The 25,647-nt window shown below is 31.0% G+C and overlaps 1 pseudogene; it reads left to right on the top strand.

Moving 5' to 3' along the window:
* Positions 1–9,607: 9,607 nt before the first annotated feature.
* Positions 9,608–25,647, top strand: part of LOC138353646 (ribonucleoside-diphosphate reductase subunit M2 B-like) — a 54,962-nt pseudogene continuing 38,922 nt past the window's right edge.

Genomic DNA, 25,647 nt, shown 5'->3' with positions numbered 1-25,647 from the left:
TGGTAGTAGCAGTAGGAATAATAGTCCAACAAATTCGAGTTTAAGGTCAAATCAACCTAAAAAGAACAAAAGAGATCAAATTTTAAATAATAGAGTGAGTAAAACAAACCAAAGCAGAAGACCTCTAAAAAATATTTATTTTATACCCAAAAATAAAAAAAATACTAAAAAAGGATTGAAAAGTATATTAAAAAGTAGAAGATGGGATAACAACATTAATTATTTAGAATACAAAAATTAAATATTTTCGTATAATTTTCCATACCACTTATAATAAATAATAATTTGGAATACAAAACATATATATAATAATAAAGATCTTTTTCAAATTTAAATAATTTTAAAATAATATGTTTCATAACTATAAGATGATGATAAGATTTTTCAGTCATAATTATAGAAGTTTCATTATCATGTTTATTTTTATTTTGAATATGTGAAAATACTTCTTCATCACTCGATGCAAGTTGAACAGGAATCCTATTATGTTTAATTAGATACATAAGAATTCTAAATTGATTATGTTCATAAATATTACTTGTTATAATTTTTATTTTTGTTGTATATTCAATCATGTTTTCCAGTTCAATAGTAATATTATAACATAATATTCTAGTTTGATCAAATAAGTAATAAGTTAACTTTAATTGGTACATTTTTAACTCTTCTAATTTATTGAGATATCCTTAATAATCATAAGAGTAATGTTCAACATTCATATTTTTTATTATTATAAAATTATATATTATTATTAAAATATATATATATATATATATATATATATATATATATATATATATATATATATATATATATATATATATATATATATATATATATATATATAAATAAACAAATTACCAAAATGCAAATATTTGTAAAAACTTTATCTGGAAAATCAATAACAGTAGATGTGGAGTCTAATGAATCTATTCAAAGTGTAAAAAACAAAATTCAAGATAAAGAAGGTATACCACCAGATCAACAGAGGTTGATATTTTCCGGGAAACAGTTAGATGATCAACACACTATAAGTGATTATAATATTCAAAAGGATTCAACCCTCGACTTGGTATTAGGATTACGAGGAGGAGGATAATCAATCATTAAAATTCCCTCTCATGTTTTTTATTTTAAAAGGGCCACATACATGGCTTTCAATTTTTCCTCATAATATTTGAAAATGACATGCCGCCTAATTTTGTAAGTTAAGGAAACCAAACCAGATTCTGGAGTCCATGGAAATTGACAGAGATATACTGCTGAAGGTAAATGACAAATTCCATATTTCCTACCATAAGCCCTAATCTCATTTAAAATGGTTTTAATTATACAGGAATGTCGACAAAGTACCCTTACATCTGACGAATGAATATTTAAATGGGTACTCATCTTTATAATCATAGGAGGCGATGGCACAACTAAAGCTAAGATTATATTAGAATTTGGATAAACATAAACACATACATTATCAATTAGAGGGTGAGTCTTTAGGAGAGTTTCTATCTCACCTAAACTTACATATTCGCCATTCTTTAATCTCTGGAAATTTATTTTACGATCAATTATGCGTAACATTCCTGATTCACAATTAATCTCCCCAATATCACCAGTTTTAAAACTCCAAATACCTCTTTTGGATAAGAAAAAGTCTCCACCATCATCTCCTTTTCCAGTAATCCTTGAATATTCTCGGGCCACCATAGGATCACTCACTACAACTTCCCCTCTAGGATGCAGCTTATCTGTCGTTTTAAAATCTCCTTCAATCCAATCAATTAATGATAGTTTTACTCTATAATTAGGATCACCACAATGTAATACATCATCACTTTTGTTGCTGCTAGTAATACAAGCCGTAGTTTCTGTGGTACCATACCCTATTATTACTGAACAATTGAATAGCGTTCGAAGCTTTTGGTATGACTCTTTTGAAATTAAATCACCTCCAATGATAACTGTCATCAATCGGTTACTAAAAAACTGCTCACATATTTTCCGTAAAATATATTTATCCCAAACATGAGTAATCCATTTCAGTTTAAAAAAAATTTCAAAGGCTATATGATCCCAAATTGAATAATTATTTTTTGTAATTCCATTCATTATATATTTTAACATAGAGGATACAAAAAAAAACACAAGTAGGTTGAGCTTCAATAAAATCCCCATGACATCCTTCCAAGATCTGCGGACTTTTGTTAGTTAATGTAGAGGGTGAGGAATAGGCAATTGTAATATTCATAGCAATACAAGATAATTCAATTATTAATTCTGTGACATAAGCCAATGGAAGATATGCTAAGTATAAGTTCCCCAATTGTCGATAATCAGCACGAATACAAAATGCTGATACCGCAGAGAAAATATTACCATGAGTTAACTTCACTCCTTTAGGTTCGTCAATAGTACCACATGTATACATGATAAATGCCACATCACTCTCATCAATATATTTAATGTTATCCTTACATATATCCTCATTTTCTTTGCCGGCAAATATTAAACTATAATATGAAATTATGTTAAAATTGTCACTCGTTTTATATGGTGAAACTGTTGGTCCTATTTTATTGATATGATCATCTAAGATAATGACATAATCTATTTGAGGACAAGTAGGTAAAATTTCCTTTTGGAGTTTAGCTAATAATGGTCCACAAGAGGTAATAATAATTCGAATTTCTGTTTCCAAAAGAGAATTGATAATTGTTTTTGGGGGCAAAATGGTTGGAAGACTGACGACAATTGCCCGTTGTCTAAGGCATCCAAGAGCTGCAATAAGCCATTCTTTCTGGGTTTCAGCATATATGGCAATCGATTGTTGTTGATTTACCCTATTATCATTATTATTATTATTAAAGTTAAAATAATAGTTTAAACCAATGCCGAATTTAATTACCAATTCATTGACCTCTTGATAAGACTGGTATATATATTTTCCTAGATTAAATTTTTCTATACATTTGTTTCCACCAAATCCTTGTCTTTTTTCTAAAAGCAGTCGAGTACCTAGACAATCATCTAAACCATAATTGGCAGCAGCAAATTGTAGAATAGAAGGGGCTGTAATTGCTTGAGACTTTATTAAATTATTAACTAGAAAAAATCCATCATATCTTCCTCCCTTTTTGAAGCTCATATTTAGAAAAAAAAGTCTTGGTTTCTTATTATATTTATATATATATATATAAAAAATACAGATTCAGCACTTTGAGATTTGGGGAAACGACAATTTATATCATTACATTATTATTAGCTGTTTTACACTAATCAAGTGTGGACCACTCACTGAAGGTCCCAACACAATCCTGACTTCTCATCCTTTCCCTCCTTATCCTCGTCCTAATTTCCTTCTTATTACTAAACACTTTCCACATTGATATTAAATTTAATTCTATCAAATGGAACTAGGTCATTAATATTTTTAGCTAACAGCTTACATTCCACCTCATTATTGCCATCCTGAAACTCAAAATCTGATCATTGTAGTAATAACCAGTGGCTGCATCCTCAATTTCCTCTTTAGAGAGAGCTAAGTCATATGACATATGACATTCTACAAGACTAGGGTCAGCCTTTTGTAGTTCACTCAAGGTGGTACCCATGCCTTGGGCAGATGTGGCAGGAGGTAATGGTAGACTCTCCACTGTGTCCTCGGCCTCGTCATCGAGTCGGGCCATGAACGTATCCACAAGGTCCACTTGGTCACCAAGCAGCTTTAAGATTTTAGAGAGAGGGAGAGAGTGAATGAGAAAGAGAGAGTGAATGAGAAAGAGAGAGTGAATGAGAGAGAGAGAGTGAATGAGAGTGAGAGAGAGAGAGAGAGAGTGAGAGAGAGAGAGAGAGAGAGAGAGAGAGAGAGAGAGAGAGAGAGAGAGAGAGAGAGAGAGAGAGAGAGAGAGAGAGAGAGAGAGAGAGAGAGAGAGAGAGAGAGAGAGAGAGAGAGAGAGAGAGAGAGAGAGAGAGAGAGGAGGACTCAAATAGAAAACGGGATTCAATGAGATGATGACAGTTTCCTGTCAGGCTATATACAAGACAGAGCCCCTCCACACATTCTTCACAGTTGCTCTCCACACGCGACCAGGTCAGTGATCTCATTTCCTTACCATAACAGATTTTTTTTTTATATATATTATACCAGAGTGTTTTTTTTTACAGTGAAACTGTGGGTATGGGTTGTTAATGTCATCCCAATATTTTTGTGCTTGTGAATTATTTTTTAAATTTGTGTTTTAATCTTTTAATAGTGACGAAAATATATCTTCGTTTCCCTTAAAAAGTCGCTTAATGCTGTAATGATAATGTGACGGTACTGTGGTAATTCTCCAAATTCGGAACTATTTAATATATCCACCGTAATGAGATGAGGTGGAATATTTTGTATATAATCATAAAAACATACAAATATACGGAAAAAAGGAGATACTAGATTTTTACAGTTTAGTGTTTTATTTTCTTTGCTCATGGTATTGCCTAACTTTATATTTCTGAGGGATAAGCTATTTTTATATACAATTAGGAGGAAAATTATATAATAGTCTAAAGCTTGTCCTCGTATGTCATAAACTGTCCAATATAAAGCATCCATAAACTTTTCATCATTCAGATATTTCTCGCTCTGTGAGGCAATGAGACAGAGCCGATCCACACTTGATTCACAGTTGATCTCCATCCACGCGATCAGGTCATTGTTCTCATTTCCTTGCCATAAAGGATTTTTATTTTGATATTCTAATAGACTGTGATATATATCACTATGGTTCTCAGATAAATATGCAAGTGATGGTTTTATGAATGGTGAATTAATTTTATAGCAAGAATATATTAGGCGATATAAAATAGGAATATATAAATATTTTTTAAAAGTATCCAATAGTTTTAAATCATGGAGATAAACCATGTGATATAGTGCGCCATGAATTGCTGATTCCATTGACTCGTTTGGCAATATATCTGTAAAGAGAGAATGAAATATTTCACCAATGGCATGAATCATAATGCGGAAAGTAATATTTTCATTAAAATAGATTGGGATGGTTTTAGATTTTTGAGCAACATTTATAAATTCTTTAACTGCCCATATATTTGTATCATTTACATCGCCCAGTTTATTTAGAAAAAATACGGAATATTCACGAAGTTTGTCAGATATAAATTTAAGAGAATTTTCTGACCACTTGTCAATTTTATTTAATAAATTATTTTCATGAAGTATTTTTTGGAATTCAGGAGACATTTTGAATTTTCCACTTTTTATCTTACCAGAAATATTTCTTTTTTCTGTGTGAAGAAATAAATATACTTTGTAATTTGGGAATCAAGAGTTTAAATATACATGATATTGATAGCAATTCATGGCTTAATTTTTCTCCATTATCGCCTAATTCCCATATATTTTCAGTTTCCAGTGTATTGAGAGCGGAAAATATAAGATCTGGAATGTTAGTCATCACACCATGTCTATGAACAAAAATGTTAGTATCATGTATATAAAACGTCATGTTAACTTCCCTGACTAATTCTGGTGGAAGGATAGTTTCAATGGGGATCACTCGACTTATGATTTGAATAAACCAATTAGTTAATCTACAGGGATCTAGAATAAGATTATTTTCTGTTGTAGATATATCTAGAAGAACCACTGGAAGACATCCCACAATACGTGTATCTTCTTCCTTTTGTTGGTGCTCCGTAAAAGTTGATTCCAAAGAAGTTAATGAATTTAATTTTAGTTTGAATAGGTCACTAATGTATTTACGATTTGCCCAAGTTATAATTACATCCCCTCCAGGAGTGTTGAGTATTTCTTTAATTGAAAGTGTACATGTTTTTTTATGGACATCATCTTCGTTTTTATACTGAAATACGATTTGTGAACTAGGTGGAGAGGCTACAAAAACATTTGATGGTTTTTTATGCCAGTTAAAATTCATATCCATTTTTTTATGTAAAAAAAAACTTAAAATTATGTTTAAAAAAATGTTAACATTCATAATAATTTTAATAGCATCAGGGAGTGTGGATAGTAATGAACTTGAAGTTATTATCAAAACTGGTGTTGTTTTTGCCCGCCAGTATAAAACACTGTGAGTAGATTCACAGGAAAGATTGTTCTATAGCTTCAATTTTACAATTTATGAAAACATTTTCAATCAATTTTTAACTCTTTTGAATAGTTGTAAGCAAAATGTCCTTTTGAAACATTTAATGGAATTTATAAACTTATTCGAATTATTAATCAACAACAAGAACTTATAAAAAAATATAAATTTTTAAAAAACTCTGATACAATAATATCCAATGATCATTTTGTATGGAAATATCCACATAAAGAAATTATTTCTGAACAAATTATTTTTTTCAAGGAAACAATTGAAATGTTAAATTCAATTAATAAAACAGAATTAAATCATAGAGAATTGTGTGTATATATCAGTTTTATACATAGTACCATAAATACAATTATATCAGACATTGAACACACAGAAGTAGAATTAGATTTAATTTATTCTACAGGAATACTCTCAAGATATATTTTCAATCGTTTACCATTTGAAAAGGACTTAATTCAGATTCGAAATCGAAAAAAATTGATCTTTAATGATTCATCAATTGATGAAAATGGAGTGCATCTTTAGAAGTTGAAGATAACAAGTACCTAATGGTATTACAAATTGAAAGTGAATATTGGTATATGGTAATGTCAAAGGAAAACTTTGATGTTATTAATAGTACCTTAGTCATCATTAGTTTTTCATATTTTAATTTAAATTCACACAAATCTCACAATTGTATTAATGCTGCTTTTAATCAATCTGATGAGGCTATTTTAGAATTATGTAATTATAAATTAACACAAAAATTCAATCCTATATTTATACCTATTGTACCTGGAATTTGGATTTATTCTATTAATAATATCTTAAAATTAAACATATTATGTGGTGGTAATATTAGTCATCGCTTATATCAACAACATATATTATATCCGGGTGTTAGTTTATTAGAATTGAATAGGGCATGCTATGCCTTTTCAAATTTTTCAGAAACATCATCTGATGGATTAAGATTATTTTAAAATTATAATATGGTATTTTCACATCTAAATAAGATACTAATAAATACACATCAATCTACCAATTTCCTGAAAAAAATCAGTGAGAACAATAATAATCCCAATACACAAATACATTTAATCGATGTGTATTATTTGTCAATAATAAATCAATATTTTATTATTTTATGTATATGCCTTATATCCATATTAATTATATATATTATTATAACCATTTGTTTATGTCACTATTGTTATAAACACTATTGTAATGCTACTACTACTACTACTACTACAACTACAACTCCAGTTAACACTATGACTTTAACAACTAGTAGTAATACACAACCAGAATCCACCCCATTAATAATGTCATCCTTTTCATTACCGCCTAATCTTCCCCCCTATCCTCTTTTACCCCCTAATCTTCCCCCCTATCCTCCTCTACCCCCTCTCCCTCCTCCTCCTCCTCCTTCTTCTTCTTTTTCTTCTTCTTTTTCTTCTTCACCTTCTTTTCATCCTCTGCCTTCAGCCACTATATATATGAATGAGAATTCTATTTATGATTCACCACGTGAACATTATATGACAATGAAAGGAAATAAATAAAAATGAGTACTATTATTTATTTTCTTATAATAATTTACTTATTTATATGTACAATAATTATAGGAGGTGAGGTGATACAAAGAAAAAGAAAGTTATTTCACTATGGTATAACAAGACAAAAAAATATATCGTCATTAGAATGGTATATTGATCAGGCTGAAACCGATGATGATGCATTAGATAATAATCCATTATTAATTTTATCAACATATGGACATCATCAGGATGACAATCATCATCAAGCCTGTAAAGTGTGGGAAGGTATGAAACTAAATCAGTGTTGTATATTTTTACCTTATCCTTTATATTCTAAAGAAGGTAATGAAATATTACCAGCTAGTGCCTCCTGGCAGGATGGATATTGGTTTGAAATATCTCCTACTAATCCCCTAAAAATACCTACAGTTCCAGTATGTTCAACCACATTAGGTAAATTAATATGGCAAGATTACAATTTCACATGTGAATGTACAACTCATGGATTATTTAGTGGAAAACATTGTGATCAATCCACGTCCAAACTTACTATAGATAATGGATGCAAAAAAGTTGGATGGATTCATGATCTGAATATTGTAGACATATCTAAATTTATTCCAGTCAAAGAAGGCATATGTGTAGAATGTTCTATTCCTGAAACAGTACCGAATATAGAAGGAATGGAACCTTCTTGTATCCATGTTCACCTTAATAATAATTCTTCCTCTCTAGACATAACCACCACCACCACGACCACCACAACTACTAACGCTTTATATAGAACAAATGTTCCATCTGATACCAAGGCACCTTGCGTGTACGACGCGTTAAATGAAAATAATTACAATGAAATTAATAAATATGTAGAAGGATATGGTTGCTCATGTGACTATTTCAGTGGTTACGTTGAGGTTTTAATTCCTTCATTAGTTGGCCTGTTTCGTGAAAAAAATTTGATTAGTAATGCCTGTGTGAAAATTGGTCATAACACAATAGACCCTCATCGAGTTGATTTGGCTTACTATACACAAGAGAATGGTGGCAAACCTTTACAAATGCACACTTACTATGAACTCGAACCCCTTTTCCAACCCCTGATGTCTAAAGCCAAATCAACATTAAAAAGTGATGTTGAATTTATTATAGATCAACCGGCAATAGCAAAGGTAAATGCCTGTGATTGGATGAATCGTCACATTAAAGCTGATCCACACCAAAAACTATGGCGTTTGAGACATGATGAACGAGAAGATGACTGGCCTGTTGTTCATAAGACAAAATTGATTAATCATTATAGGCGCCGACAAGAAACTTATCCCCTATATATCTATCGATTAGCGGTTAGTCCTGGATATGAAGACAAGCATTTTTATGAGACGACTGACGATCGTCGACTATCTAATGCTATTTGGGGCCATCCAATTGTATTCAGCTTTTACTCAGAGAGTATTTGGCATGAACTTACTACCCTTAATCCCTTGGGAGTAACTGAGGGGTGGTATTTTGGTTTAACTATGCTCACTCAACCAGGTCATATAGTTCGACTAGATACACGTGGACAATTTAGGAACCCAGGTGAGGTTGTACCTAATGTGGTTCCACCTGATTATCATGATTTAATTGACCCCCGGCAACCTATTGCTCATCCAGGTATATTATATATTACGTATGAGGTTAATACTTAATCTCTCTCTCTCTCTCTCTCTCTCTCTCTCTCTCTCTCGACTGGATTTGACCTTTAACACATTGATCTCCTTAGAGCCACACGCTGTGCATGGTCCAACACCCAGCCCCACTACCCCTCTTGACTACAATAACTGCGCCGCCAGGGAATCCCAAAAATTCCCGTGACTACTATACCCACAGGCCAGGGAATATAAATATATCCCTGTGACTATAGATAGACTCACGTGCCAGGAAACATACCCCTGTGACTACGAATTAATAAAGTACATTGAAGAAATGGAAAGACAATCAGATGACAAACAGCCAACAACGCCACCTCCCCTTTCTATATATTTTAATGAAGTATTTCGACCTATAAACCAGGAAGAATCTAATAATAGTGATAGTAGCATCAGTAGTAGTATCAGTCTAAATGATGTTGATGTTAATAATCTTTTAGAAATCAATAACTTCAGTAGTAAGAGATTTAATAAGATTGTAAATAGCTACCTCATGTTTGAAGAGGATAATATAATTAAATTATATTTTGTAAATGTAATGAAAATGTTGGTTGATAATAGTAGTAATATTAATAACGTTATTTTAAAATATTTCATTTGTGTTTTAGGTCTTTATTGTATTTCTATGTATTATTTTTACAATATTTATAACATTTTTAGTGTTACATCTTTAAAAGTAGTAACTAGAGATGATGTGAATTTTTGTAAAATGTTTCAAAAAATAATATACAAACATTTAAGTATATTTGTAAGAGTCAAGATAAAATTAACATTCTGATAAATAATCCTATTCTGTCCCTCAACAAAAACATTTACAATAGTTTATGCCATTTAATGTTTATTGTAATATTTAGAGGTCAATATTTACAATTGTTGTTTACAATATCAACAAAAATAGTTGAAGGGGAAAATGGACTTTATTTTTTTCAAAATTTGGAGTGTGATAGATTTAATATCGAAAGATGGAATCCGGATAAACTATTTCAGTTATAATCAGCTTTATTATAAAGATTCCTGCCTTTTCGGAGGAATTTCAGTATTATCTTCATTCTTTCTCTTTTGTGAAATAAATTGTGGACGGTGACTAAATAATGGAACCTGATTACTTTTTACTCTAATTATTTGTGAATTAATATTTTCATTGTTTACTTCTGGGAAATAGACTATACCGTCATCATCAAGAAAAATTCCATTTTCTTTATCATATTTAAGATATACAGTGAGTTCATTTTTATGCTTAATTTTAATTATTTTGTTTATATATATATATATATATATATATATATATATATATATATATATATATATATATATATATATATATATATATATATATAAATATATGTCCATCTGTTTTAACCCGGTTTATAAATTCTTTAATGTTGGGATGTGTCATTTGATAATAACAATTTTCAAACTGTATATATATTAGAAACATATATAAATAATTATAAAATAGTACCACACATTTTATCCAAATCACTTTGGTCAAAATTACTTTTTCCAAGACATAGAAAGTATGGTGCTAATTCAATCATACAAGGAGAACACACACTTAAATACTTACGATGATCACCCACAAAATTACTTGGTTTACGCCAATTAAACAGAAATGATATCTTGGCTGTACGATAATTACATAGAGTGCAGGATGTTGTTTGTAATTCTATTTTATTAGCCTGAGACATTAAAAAAACAAAACCTTTAAATGTATCATTTCTAAATGATGATACACTCAGTCCTGCAATTATCACATCGATTCCACAACCTTGACATACATGAACAAATTCAGTTAAATTTTCTGGATAAAACAAATGAGCATCGTCGATAAAAATAGTATCAAAGTGAAGAATATAGTCTTTATAATCTAAGTAAGTTTCACTCCGGATTTGGATTTCAGTCGGAATTATTGATCGACATTTTATTTGTTTTAATTGTACACATCTAGGCAAAATCAAAATGGTTTTATTTTTATTTTCCCTGCAATGTGTTTGAGTAAGTTGCAAAAGTCGAGACGATTTTCCTGAGGCCATTTAACCAGTAATAACTGTCAAAGTGCCCTCTCGGTTTTCGTGTTTATTAAACAAACTGACAATAGTTTTGTATTTATCCAAAACCAATGACTCTCCATGGTGGTGGTCTTTAGAAATATTTTCAGGGGAGTTTTGTATTCCCAAAACCTCTTTTATTGATGTTCCATTGAATGAGTAATCCAAATAGGTATATGGAATTCGATTATAGGAAATGGGATGTTCCTTAATTATTTCATCCATGTGGCTAACATCAAAATCCAACAGAGTCTCATCAAACTTATATATAAGCAATGTTTTTCTAACATCTTTCAATGTAAGAGAACCTGTCAAAATAGAATTTAGTATTGATTCACTTAGATTACAAAGAAGTATAATATGGGCATTGCGAAATTCAGATTCCAAATGACCATATTCCTCATCCTCATGCTCCATTGGATCATATATCCAGCTAGGGGATACCGCATTTGCAGTTAGACGAATATCATACTTAAGTTGCACACAATTGGAACCCATACACAAACTGTAAATCTTAACTTGGGGTATGTCCAAAAAACATTTGTCAGCATAATAAATAATTTCTTTTCCTAGTCTGTTTATTAATTCAATTGGAGATGTAATAAGGGTGGATTTAGTATCATCTGCCATGATTATGAGATACCCCGGTCCGAGCTCAGTTCAGGACAGCTGGAATAATTATAACTTATAGTCTTAATAAATACCTTTTATATTATTTATCATATTAAAAAATCTTATGCTAAAACATGAATAGTTCTTCTAATAATCTAATAAATTTTAAAGTTGTTGGGAATGATATGATTACTAACCCTTTACAGTTTCCTATCAATTCTACTGATGACATTACAAAATTTTTAAATACTACGTTAATTCCGGGAAATTTACCCATTCTCACAGATAATGATACATTAAATTATGTTACCAAAGAAACTCTAGAATCTCTTATTAATTCTTTGACACAACTATAGATTAGTCTTCCTGTTTTCCCTGCCAGACCAGCTTTAGAATGGACTAAAAATGTAGAGAATGAAGTTATTTTAAATATAATTGACGATTACATTAAAAATTGTCAGCATCTAAATGAAGAAACTCATTTAAAAGAATCAACAAAGAGGGCTGAAGAAATCAGTAAATTATTTGATGAAAAACTAAAAAATCTTACAAATTCTGCACAAACAATCCCACCCATAATATATGCACAACCACCTCCGCCACCACCAACCCAACTGCCCCAACATACACACTCTTCATTCCATTATTCACCCCATCAACAATTCCCTAGCTCTTATTATCAATGTCAGTGTCAATATACCCCCACTTCTCCTTACTGTTATTATCATTCCCATCCTCCTCCAACAAGTGTTGTTACCTCTTCTCCTCCTCCTCATCCTTCTCCTCCTCCCCCTCCCCCTCCCACTGTCAACCCCACCCATACTCATCAAAATTCTTATATACCACAATCTCCCAATACCCAATTACCATTCACCTCTCAATCATCACCACAGCAGCAAACATCCCAATCCTCCCCACCACCACAATCTTCCTAAAATGGCAAATGTACTGAAAAGACAAAAAATTAAACTTCCATTTATGGCCCATGATATGTATATATATGTTGAATATTCATTACATGAGACAAATGTAAATATCCCTGTAGATGATCAGGAAAGCATATTCTACATATCTAACAAGGGAGTTGGTATGAGTCTGCAGAACAAGAAAACTGGAAATTATTGTCGAATTGTAAAACTTGCCATATATAATTCGAATGATAAAAAAATTATAGAAAAATGTTCCAACCAGTACTCTTCGCCAGGTTTTATTGCTGGTTATGAGGTGATTGAATGCCTATTGTTTGCTGCTAAAACCATTGCTACTGAACACAATGTTTTTTCCATAACTCAACGTCCAGTTTTCATTGTGTGTAATGAAAGATTAATTATTGATATTTTGCATTATATAATAACAAATCTAATGATTAACGATGTATGGTGTAATGAATGGAAATGTGTTCCTAAAGCTAAAGATAAAATCAAGATCATATTATGGACATTTACAAATTTGTCTGATTGGATGGAAGCCAAACGTTTATTTAAAACTGCTATTGTTCATAATTCCCAATTAAAATACTCTCTCTCTCATACGACCAACCTATCCCAGTTAAATTTTTGTAAACTTCAAGATATTTTACCCAGTTACTATAAAAATGTAAGTCGCGAAAAGAGACATGCCCATATAATTAATCGGCATAGACAACCCATTGTAATAAAGCCTAGAATATATGTGAATTTCAATCCTCAGGATGAATTTGGAACAAATATTACTACTCAATACAATAATTGTCTTAAGGTTTTTAACAGGTAATAAATAATTACTTATTATTTAATTAATTTTAAAGTTTTAGTTAAAACTTTTATGTGATTATTTGAATATAAATTTAATGATGATGGATTACTTTGCCCTAATGATTTATGATATCGGGCACTATGAACTGCTTCATATACAATTAATTTAAAAAAAAAAAATAGTCTTGGTATGTTACAGAATCCCCCCACTCCTGCCATATGATTGCTTCATTTTTAGTTGAACGACATCTTTTCATTTGATTAAAAATTGAAACAAGATTTGTTTCTTCATGTAAAATGGTGTTTTTTAAAATGTCATGTTTACTGATTGTCCAACAAGATATGAGACCTAAATTATAGTCACTTCCAAAAAATATAAAATACAATACTGTTAAACTAAATAGTTGTTGAGAATTTATATTTAATTTAACCATAATATGATTATAATTGTTTAATCCAATGTATGATTGTCCATTACATGGTGGGATAACCAACATAACACGATCATCCTCTCGAAGAATGTACATTGCTGATATATCAGAGTCATTACTTATAATTATGTAACGGGAATTTTTATTTAAAATTTTATTAATAAAACGAAATAGAGTTATTTCACCCTCATTTCGTTGATCAAAAGGTAATGATTCAGTTGATAATGGAAATATGATATTAGGATGTTGAATGTCCATTTTTTTTTATCATTGCATTTGTACATTTTTCTAAGGATAATTTTTCATGGGGAGAAAGAATGGAAAAGGGGTCAGATTTTTGTTGATTGCTACGATTTTTTGTAAAGAGAGACTTATCATCCATAACAAAGTGTATTATCATATTATTACAAGTTCTTCCCTTATTATTAGTATTAGTATTAGTATTATTATTATTATTATGATCATCATCATCATCGGTGTTATTGTTACTTAGTAAATTCATGAGAATATCACAATAGGCACAAATTATATTACATACTTTTTGGGCTCTAGCATTGATATCAATTGTTCCAACTTGTTTCCCTTTTATGGTATGTGCATGGAAAAAACGGAACCATCAATCCCAATATATTTTAAATGGTTAAGACCTGAAGGAAAGAATTTCTTTAAATATTGATTTAGCTCTTTGTCATTTTGAACAGTTAACATTATCTTGGTATTAGTTAAACATTTGTTGAATAAATGAAGACCCATAATATTGTATAAAAAATAAGCTTTTGTAAGTTCTTATATAATAGTTGATGAAAAATATATAAATTATATTTTTAAATTAATGCTTCATTTCCAGAATCATCGGGTGAATGAAATAATAACCACCTCCAGAAGAAACATGTGAAAATGGACAAATTAAAAAAAAAAACTTTGTTTTAAAATCGAAAAAATGGGTACAAAAATGTAAACAGTTAGAAAAAATCGACAAAGAAACAGGTAGAAAATTGAATGAGAAAGGAAAAGAACGTGGAGGCCCCATTAAAGGACAACAGACGACCCAAGAAGACGTGAAAAAGTCTTCTAAAGAACAAAATCTAGAGCCCCGGAAAAGTGTAACCAACTTAAGAAGGACAGGAGGTCCCATTGAAGACCGACAGATGGCCCAAGAAGATGGGAAGAAGCCTTCTAAAGAACAAAATCTAGAGCCCCGGAAAAGTGTAACCAACTTAAGAAGGACAGGAGGCCCCATTGAAGACCGACAGATGGCCCAAGAAGACGGGAAGAAGTCTTCTAAAGAACAAAATCTAGAGCCCCGGAAAAGTGTAACCAACTTAAAAAGGACAGGAGGCCCCATTGAAGACCGACAGACGTCCCAAGTAGGCGGGAAGAAGCGAAAACGGACGTTTTCTAAAGAACAAAATCAAGAGGTAAATGAAGAAGCTAAACCAAAATCTGGAAATTTTATAGAAAAGATTAATCCCAAAAATATCCAAGTAAAAGAAAAATATATTAGGTGTTGTTGTTTACATGATAAAGTTATATCAAGACATTTGCTATTGTAGACAGAAGAATTAATATCCTGAATGAGAGGTGTGATTTTATAAATAAAAGATTGGATATTGTTATGGAAAGTAATAGAGAAAAAAACATTAAGAATCTAAATACATTATTGAATAATATAAATGAGAAATTGTATATTTTGGAAAGAGAGAAAAAAGAATTAAGATCCTAAATATTATATGGGATAATTAATTTATATGAGAAATTGGATATTTTGAAAGTCATAGAGATTTACATTATTAGATGGGTAGTAGTATATAGTATAAAAGAAGTATGTATATGAGCCATTAACACAAAGAGGAGCTGAAGAATAAATAACAAAAATGGTTGAAATATATGAAATAATACCTAATTCTGAAATAGATAATTTTACTTCTATGTTTCTTACACCAGATTTAAAAGAGATATTTATGAACAAATATTCTTCAATGATCAATTTTGATATGTGTATTAGAGATATGGTATGGGAGTTATGTGCTACCCCACTTATTCCAACTTATGTCCAAAAAGAAATTGAAGATTTGTTGTTAACAAAAGCCATTCATGAAAATTATATAAAAGATGCTGATTTAAAATTTATTCTTCGTATAAAAGACCAAACAATTGAAATGGATAAAAAAGTTTATATTAAGGTTGAGGAATTTACCCATTTTTTATGGAATAAAGTCAAAATTCAAATACATTTTGAAATGATAAGTTACCAACGACATCTATGCCAAGAAATTTATCAAAAGATGAGTAACGAACTAGATTATTTTTTCTTACACCCCAATATTATTGGTGCATATGAATTAAATAAATTATCACTTGTAGCATCTTTAGCTTACACACTACAGAATCTACATAAAATGTCTTGGCATGCATCCAGTTTTCAATTTATAAACGACCACAAAAAAGAGATTAAGTATTATCCTCAAATTGTAAATGGTATTAAACAAGAAATGTCTAATTCTTGGCTTTATATGAGTTTACTTAATGAGATGGTATATAAATGTAACCATAAATATAATGGTCAAATAAATGTCGTTTCCCTTAGAAATTTAGCCAAGTTCTCTAAAAAAAACACTTGCTAATTATACAGAAGAAGAAAAAATAATTATTTTGAAAATAGTTAAGGATATTAAAAAACAAACAATGTCAGAGTGTTCATGGTTTTGTTTAGGGTTACTTGATTCATTATGTATGTAGTTAGTTATATGTTCTATTTTTAGCCCATTTTGTAATTGTTATAAATATAACATAATAAAATATATAGCTGTTTTATTTGTTATTTTGTTACCTAAAGATCAGAAATATAAAAAAAAAAATAGAGAATGTTTATATGTCAAAAAGAAGTTAATTCCTTATAAGAATGTGCTTTTAGTTATATGCCTTTTTCCTATGAAAGTTGGTCGTGGAGTATTAATAATTCCTCAGAGAATAATTCAAAATTTGATGAATATTATTACCTTCCACTACATGACAATAAAGGATTTTATCAAATTGTTACCATGTTTCTCAAATATTGTAGCCAAATATATAATTCACTCTCTAATGATAAAAACCATAATCATAATGAATATATAGCAGGAAGATGCCGACTACGCCAATTACCAGGACTCTTGCTCTTAGGTTATGATACTGTGAAAAGAAAGAAAGGAATAGTATCTTTCTCATTTTTCACCAGTGATTTGCTATGCACTTGGGTTATTCCAACTTCGATTTCTTATTTTTCTGAAATTGTTACCAATCCAGGTTGGATTGCAACTACAATGCTAAAACCTAAAATACCACCTGTTTTTAATTTACCCCACCCTATTAGTATCTTCAGTCTTGCTGACAGTGGTTTAGTAGTAGCTTATCATTGGTCATCTATTCTCTTTTTGCTCTTACAACCCATATTGGTGATACCTTCTTCTCAGCTTCAATCTAAAAATCTAAAGGGTAAGTGGGATCCACATCAATTAGTAAATACAAGTAAAAAATATCTTAATGATAAAGAAGCAAGTTTAAAACTTCTCGGTTCTCATTATATCATTCAATATTTTCCCAAGTCTCATCTTAATGAAAATACATTTTCTATTGCAGTCTTTCACTCAAAGCATTTACCGATCAACCAATAACTACAACACGATTCATTTCAACCCTCAGATTTTATGAAATCCCTCATTTGGGGTATTTCTCTTCTACAACTGAGTCAAGAAAGTCTGAAATAAATAATGGCAGCAAGTTCTTATTCCTCTCTACCACATCATCCTCCTCCTCCTCCTTATTCAATCATAAAACTGCAAAGTAGTGATGGTGATATTTTTGAAGTAGAATATGATATTATCAGACAGAGTGGTGTTATAAAAACCATTTTAAATGATTTGAGTGATGATACCAATGATGAAGCTATTCCTCTTCCAAATGTAAACACTATTATTTAAAAAAAAAATTGAATGGTGTGGTTACCATCACAATAATAATGATAGTTCTATAATGTCATTTTCAAAATGGGATTTTGATTTTTTTGAACAAGATACATTGTTGCCAATAATTTTGGCAGCTGATTACTTAAATATTAAAGATCTAACTGACAAAGGAATCAAAATGTTTGCCAATATTATTAAAAAATTGACAGTAGAAGAAATCAGAGAAATATTTCATATAACTAACGATTTGACACCTGAAGAAGAAGAAGAAATTATTAAAGAAACTAACTGGTGTAAATTTATATAAATATAAGACCAGAAAGGATGTAAAAAATAATTACTGTGGAGTTCGTAAACCGTAGACTTTTTATTAATGGTTAATGAAGGCAGAGGACATGACCTCCTGGGTGTTAGTAATAATTAGATGCTAGAAATTAGGTTTTGAAGATTTACTTTAAGGAGAAAATACAAGATTTGATAATAGCTGTTGATATGTATTAATTAGATCCATATTAAATGATTGTTAGTAAGTAACAAACAGTACACTGATGAGGAAACATTATCATTATAACATCATTTATATAATATGAGTCTGTTGATATGCATACTCCTTTTTCTTCTTAGAATGATTCTCTAAATATTCATTATATTTTTGAATACACCAATCATATGACATCAAATATACATAATATATTAACATTAACAAAACAAAAGAAGTTAATGAATAATGTAAGATAATAATAAAATATTCATCATTATTATCATTTATTACATTTTCACTAACTTCTACTGAGAATGTACTCTGTTCCGTTAACACCAAAAGTGGTATTTTCGTAAATTACCACTTTTAATTACTTATTTGGAAAGACTAAGGAGACTCAGGGGTAGGTAGGAACTTGTGTTAATCTCCTTTCCCATACAACTCCTTTATATAGCTATCAAACAAATATATATCATTATTATTTTTTATTTATTTTAAATATTAACATTTTTACCAACAACTCTTGTGGGAACTACTTTATACATCATTTTCTCCTAAGGTATCAACCAAATATTGGATGGAAGTCAATAATATAGTGCCAGTCACTTCTAAGCATAGACAGGTACACTATTTTTCGGGTAATCATTATTTGTTTATTTTGTAATTTATGGAAAAAATTTGACACTCTTTTTTTTGGGGGGGGGGTTAAATGTATTATATATATAGAGAGAGAAGCTATATCCTAACTTATTGTATATGATTTTGGTGCAGGGTGACGACAACTATCATTGTCCATGATTAGAGGTAATGGTTTAGATATCATTGTCCCTGCAGGTGTATAAAGCCTCTCTCTCTCTCTCTCTCTCTCTCCCTTTCTCTCTCCCTCTCTCTCTCTCTCTCTCTCTCTCTCTCTCTCTCTCTCTCTCTCTCTCTCTCTCTCTCTCTCTCCCTTTCTCTCTCTCCCTTTCTCTCTCCCTCTCTCTCTCTCTCTCTCTCTCTCTCTCTCTCTCTCTCTCTCTCTCTCTCCCTTTCTCTCTCTCCCTCCCTCTCTCTCTCTCTCTCTCTCTCTCTCTCTCTCTCTCTCTCTCTCTCTCTCTCTCTCTCTCTCTCTCTCTCTCTCTCTCTCTCTCTCTCTCTCTCTCTCTCTCTCTCTCTCTCTCATTCTCTCTCTTTTTCCTCATCCACAATAACTTGAACTTCCCCAAAGTCAGATAGAAGAAAATTCTAAAATCGAAAATTATTGGCTACATGGCCATGCATGATATATAAGACAACCCACAACCTTATATTCCTTATATTAGTTCTCCACTGTGAAGGGAAGAGACCTCGCTTGGAGCTCGTATATATATACTATATATATATATATATATATATATATATATATATATATATATATATATATATATATATATATATATATATATATATATATATATATATATATATATATAAAAGTGTAAAAATTATTATTAAAACATATAGTTTTTCATTTCAACAGATATCATTAATTTTTATGGACACTCAGAGTTTCAATGCTGGAACAGAAACTTTTCTACAAACGGGGGAACAGGAACCTCTAGTCATGGATGAGGTAAAAAAAAAAAAAAAAAATAACTATATCATCATCTGAGACTCCTCATTACAAATTTTCATAAGATTGTGATTTGTCATAAGATTGTGATTTGTCTTCTTCAGTCAAAGGATGACTATTCAAGTTATTATATTTTATCAAATATGTTATGTAAAACTATGTTGTGAATACAATATAATAAATGATGTTCATTTTTTTTTTTTTTTTGTCATCTTATAAGGTAAATGTGGTACGATTTGATATGAGATTACAATTCGAGGGGGACAGCAAGGACCAACACTCCCGAGGCACAGAGCGCCGGTGCAGGTGCAGTAGGCGCAGCAAAGACCAGCACTCCCGAGGCACAGAACATCGGCGTAGCAAAGACCAACACTCCCGAGGCACAGAGCGACAGCGCAGCAGGCGCAGCAAAGACCAACCAACACTCCCGAGGCACAGAGCGACAACACTCCCGAGGCACAGAGCGACAACACTCCCGAGGCACAGAGCGACAGCGCAGCAGGCGCAGTAAAGACCAACACTCCCGAGGCAGAGAATGGAGGTGCAGTAAAGACCAGCACTCCCGAGGCAGAGAATGGAGGCGCAGTAAAGACCAGCACTCCCGAGGCAGAGAATGGAGGCGCAGTAAAGACCAGCACTCCCGAGGCGGAGAATGGAGGCGCTGTAAAGACCAGCACTCCCGAGGCAAAGACCAGCACTCCCGAGGCAGATACCAGCACTCTCGAGGTGGAGACCAGCACTCTCGAGGTGGAGAATGGAGGCTCAGTAAAGACTGTCACCTCCTTGAGTTATCACAGAGTAGCGGCGCTCCAAAGACCAACTTCAATCATGCTGCTCTTACACCACCTGTGCTGACCTGATGCTAGGAGAAAGAGGAAGGGTTGAATTGTACTTACCTCAGTACACGCATGAGGTTTCCGCAGGTGAACACCTTTCTGTTGTAGTTCTGAAATAATTTTAAAAATAATATAATCACGTGATACGACTCCTTTTGAATTTTAATTTATTCCTAGATATTATTTTCACTCTTAAGGTTTTCTTTATAGTTAAAAATGAATAATAATAATAATAATAATAATAATAACCTCTTTAAAAAAAAGAGAAAGAGGAAAAAGAAAAAATTGAAAATTTTGTCTCAATGGCCTATTTCCCATCAAAAGGAGGAATTTACAGTCCCAGTGAAAATGAAGAATCTAATAATAAAATTAGAAAAAACAAAACAGCTGCAACAACAGCAACAGAATCTAAACCAACACCAACACCAAGAACAACTAGTGAAAGAAAAAGTGAACAAAATCGAAGAAAATCTCAACAACAACAACAACAACAACGACGATACCGCATACCATTTGTCAAAACAGCAGGTGGCCTCTTACCCTCTAGTGACGCATATCGTGTAAACCGAGATGGTCACATTAAAAACGAGAAAAATCACTTTAATAGGGATGTTTATATTGATGATTATGATTTAGAGGAAAGAACGCGAATAGCTAGAGTTGAAAGACGTTTACAGTATATTGAGGAGTGTTTAGGTAAGAGTAACATCATTAAAGCTGAACCAATAACAGCTTTAATTTATACACATGAAAGTGCTCAATTTATTATAAATAAAGTTTATCATAACTGGATTAGATTTATGGGACATGTGGCTAAGCAACTTATGTCTAGAACAATTGAAAATTGGTTTGGAGCTGCTGATCAATATTTGTTTGAGGGTTGGTTTGAGATTCAAAAAAATTTAAGATTACCCCCACTAAATTATCATTTTATCGACTATAAGGAAAATGTATTAGAAGTAAATAAGGAAATTTTGAATTTGGCGTTAGAAGGTGATAGAGATCAAAATGGTAAACTCCTCTATCCTCAAGATTGTGAGTATATTAATCTTTATTTGGACAATACTACTAATAATGTGTATATTTTTTAATCAATAAATGAATTAATAAACATATATAAAACAAAAACAGATGATGATAAAAAATTATATAAACAAGGATAATGATCGGTCTCTTGTAAGTGGCCTAGATGCTTATAGTTTGGTTATGCCTGGAGCTGATAAACGATATAAGGTGTTAGGTTCCCATCGTATTTCATATAATACATTTGTAAATATGTCTAATGGAGAAATGTTCAACACTAGTCTAAATGGAATGGGAATGTCAGCTCTTAACGTCTGTGTTATTATTGTTCATGCCATGATTCATTTAAAATGTTTACTTGATAAAAATATACTTCCCACTGAGAAAATGCGACACTCTAACAAACATTTCATTGAAGAAGTAATAAAACATGTTCCTTCCACATTATTCGGGCATCCCATGTTACCAATTGTTACCTTCAAAGACCAATAAAAAAACAATTTAATTAATTTTTAAAAAATAAGAAAATAATGTCGTGGAATATGACTACAAAGCCACTTTTATCATATTTTCCTTCTGATATAACTAGTGATACTAATGCAATTATTACAACTAGTGACACTACGTCAACAACAACAACAACAACAACTACATCCACTGCGACATCTACAATTACTACTGATATATTGTCACCAATAAACAATGATGACAATAATAATAATAATAATGATGATAATATTAATAATTATTTTAACAGTAAACAAATGTTAGATACTGAAGATTTTACTCAAGATGTGTTTTTTTATAAATATGTATGATATCTTAACGAGGAAAAAAGAGCACCAGCTCTTCTTGTTTTTAATTTCGATAATACATTAGACATATATGATGAACAACAACATTTACAACTGAATTTGTCAGATAGTTTTCCCTCAGTATATACACGGCCATTTTTATATGAGATGTTAGATTATATGAAAGCCACCAACAAACACAATATTCTTATTTTATGGACAGCAGGAAAACGATCATATATTCAAAATGTTTTAACTTTATTGAACATGTGTCAATATTTTACACATATTTTAACGTATTATGACTGTGTTTTATCTAAAAATAAATATGGTGTTAGTAAGTCATATAAATATATTGTCAATAAATACCCTAAATATTCAGATATGAGAGCCATACTGATAGATAACTGGGCTGTTTATAATGCTTTGGGATGGAAAAGAAAGAGTTATAAGACAAATTATGATGATGGAATAGTCAAACAGCAATACAGTCGACTGATATCTATCAAACCTTATACCATATATGACGTGGTGAAAGAATTTGGGGCTTTCAATATACCCCCTCATCAAATAAATGATATTGATATGTTCATTCGTTCTAAAGGCTTAAACGGCAAAACCAATAATAATTATAATCATAATAATGGAACAGATTCATCCACACCAGGAAAATTAGACCAGTACCCATCATATGGGGACACAGCTCTCTTATCCTTAATATGTTTCTGTGAAAGAGAAATCTTTGGGATAGTAGCAACTCCGACTATACAAAACAAAAGAAGTATAAACAGTGACTACTATATTATTATGCTTGAAAACGATCAGTTATCATTGATAAATAGAAACAAGGTAGAAAATAGTAATATGATCAGAAGTAGACAATGCCGTCCCCTTATATGGATACAAATTTCAACTTAATGATGGTAGTACTATTAATATCTATTTTATATTTCTATAAGTTTGATTAAGTAGGTACTCGTGGGATTATGCCTGAAAGCTTCTAAGGCAGAATCCCGGCTGGAGATGCAACAATATGGTGTTCAGCTGACATTGGAATGGTCAAAGAGCGATTGGTTTGTATCCCTAGGACTCAATGATCGTTGGTCATCTTGTGTTAATTCATCATCATCATCATCATTCATTCCATACGTTTTTATTTCGGATATGATTTTTTCTATTAATTCAAGTTGGTTATTTAACATTAATTCTTGTTCATGTATAGTGTCAATAGTTGAAAGGTTAACCCTTTTCCATAATTCATTTTTACTTTCCTCTGTTTTTTGTAAATTTCTTCAATTTTGTTTTTATAAATTTCTTGAGAGTCTTTTAGTTGCCATTGATAATGTTCATGTAACTGTTGTATACAAAATTTATTATTGTTTTCCAATTGGTTTACATTATTTTGAAATGTGTTTTGAATTTTATTTATTTTTGAATTAGAGATTGTATTCATATTTACACAACTTTTTATGAGTTCATTCATGCGTTTGCATAACAGAAAACAAAGGTAAATCAAGTGAGTGTAGATTGAAAATGGTGTATAAAGATGACTACGTTCAAGGGCAAATAGAAACTGTTCAAATAATTTATATACACCAAAAATTCTGTCCATGAGATTGGGTTCATCCATATTTTCATTTTCAAGTTCATTGATTGCACAATGTATAAGGTTAGTTAGTAGATCGTTAATGAGGGATGAACCTACTATTTGGTCAATATTATCGGTATTTTTAAAGAATTCATTTAATTTTTGAAGATTTTCTTTCGGTTTAAATTCTTTTATATCATTTTTCTTATCTTCTTGTAATGCTAATTTGAACAGCGTTGAACATATTATCAAAGGAAATGGGTTTAGTCTCTCTGGACTATTTTAATTTTCGGGTATAATTTTAATTTCATTTACAAAGAGTGTTTTTAGAATAGATTTTTCAAAGTCTAAATAAATTTGAAAAGCTTTTTTATATTTTTTATTTTTAAGGGCATCATTAAGATTAATAATATCCAAGGTTGATTTTGAAGTCATTTTTTTTATTTTATTTTACTTTGTTAATTTGGTTGTTTTATGGACTCAATAAACTCGTTGTGATCTTTCATTTCAGCCAAAAAATTTATATTATGGGTAATATTCCCTAGAGAATTTTTAGAAATGAAGTTTGTGCCAGTATCTCGAGCTAATATATTTGGTAAAAATGTTGCCATATTCTTTAAAACTAATTTTTCATTACTGCATATATTTGTAAGGGAAATGAATCCTATATGAGATGAATAAGCAGTATTAGGAGGGGTGGTTTCTAATATCCTAATCATACATTCTCCATTGGATTCGTCAGTGGAAATATCAATATTTGAATTTTTTTCCGGTTTCAAGTAATTATCTAATATTTTACTAGGGTACATTCCCATTGCAATATCGAGAATGGAAACATCATTAATGTTATTTACCACATCCACATTTAGATCATCATTAAATGTATTGAAATACCGTTTTAAATTATCAGTATTTGAAGTTAAATGACTTTGATACGTTTTAACCATAGGTTTCTCAGTTGCAATATGAGACAGACAAGAAAATTTGGTCTCATGTATAAAAGAAGGGGGATGAATATCTATAGGTCTAACAGGATTTTTGAGCTGTTGTAATACATTGGGTGAACTGGTATTGGTTTGGGTGGATATTTTAGGTTTAAGAGCTCGTTTTAACTGTATACATTCAGTGGATTGATTTTTGGTAGTAGTTGTAGTAAAAATAGCTCTTCTTTGTCTGTTAACAATAAGAATGTTATGCATCGTGAAGATACATCGACCATTGAGAGGTGGTAATTCT

This window comes from Procambarus clarkii, chromosome 59 (assembly GCF_040958095.1).
Source record: "Procambarus clarkii isolate CNS0578487 chromosome 59, FALCON_Pclarkii_2.0, whole genome shotgun sequence".
Taxonomy (NCBI): Eukaryota; Metazoa; Arthropoda; class Malacostraca; order Decapoda; family Cambaridae; genus Procambarus; species Procambarus clarkii.
This window is presented reverse-complemented; position numbering and strand designations above follow the sequence as displayed.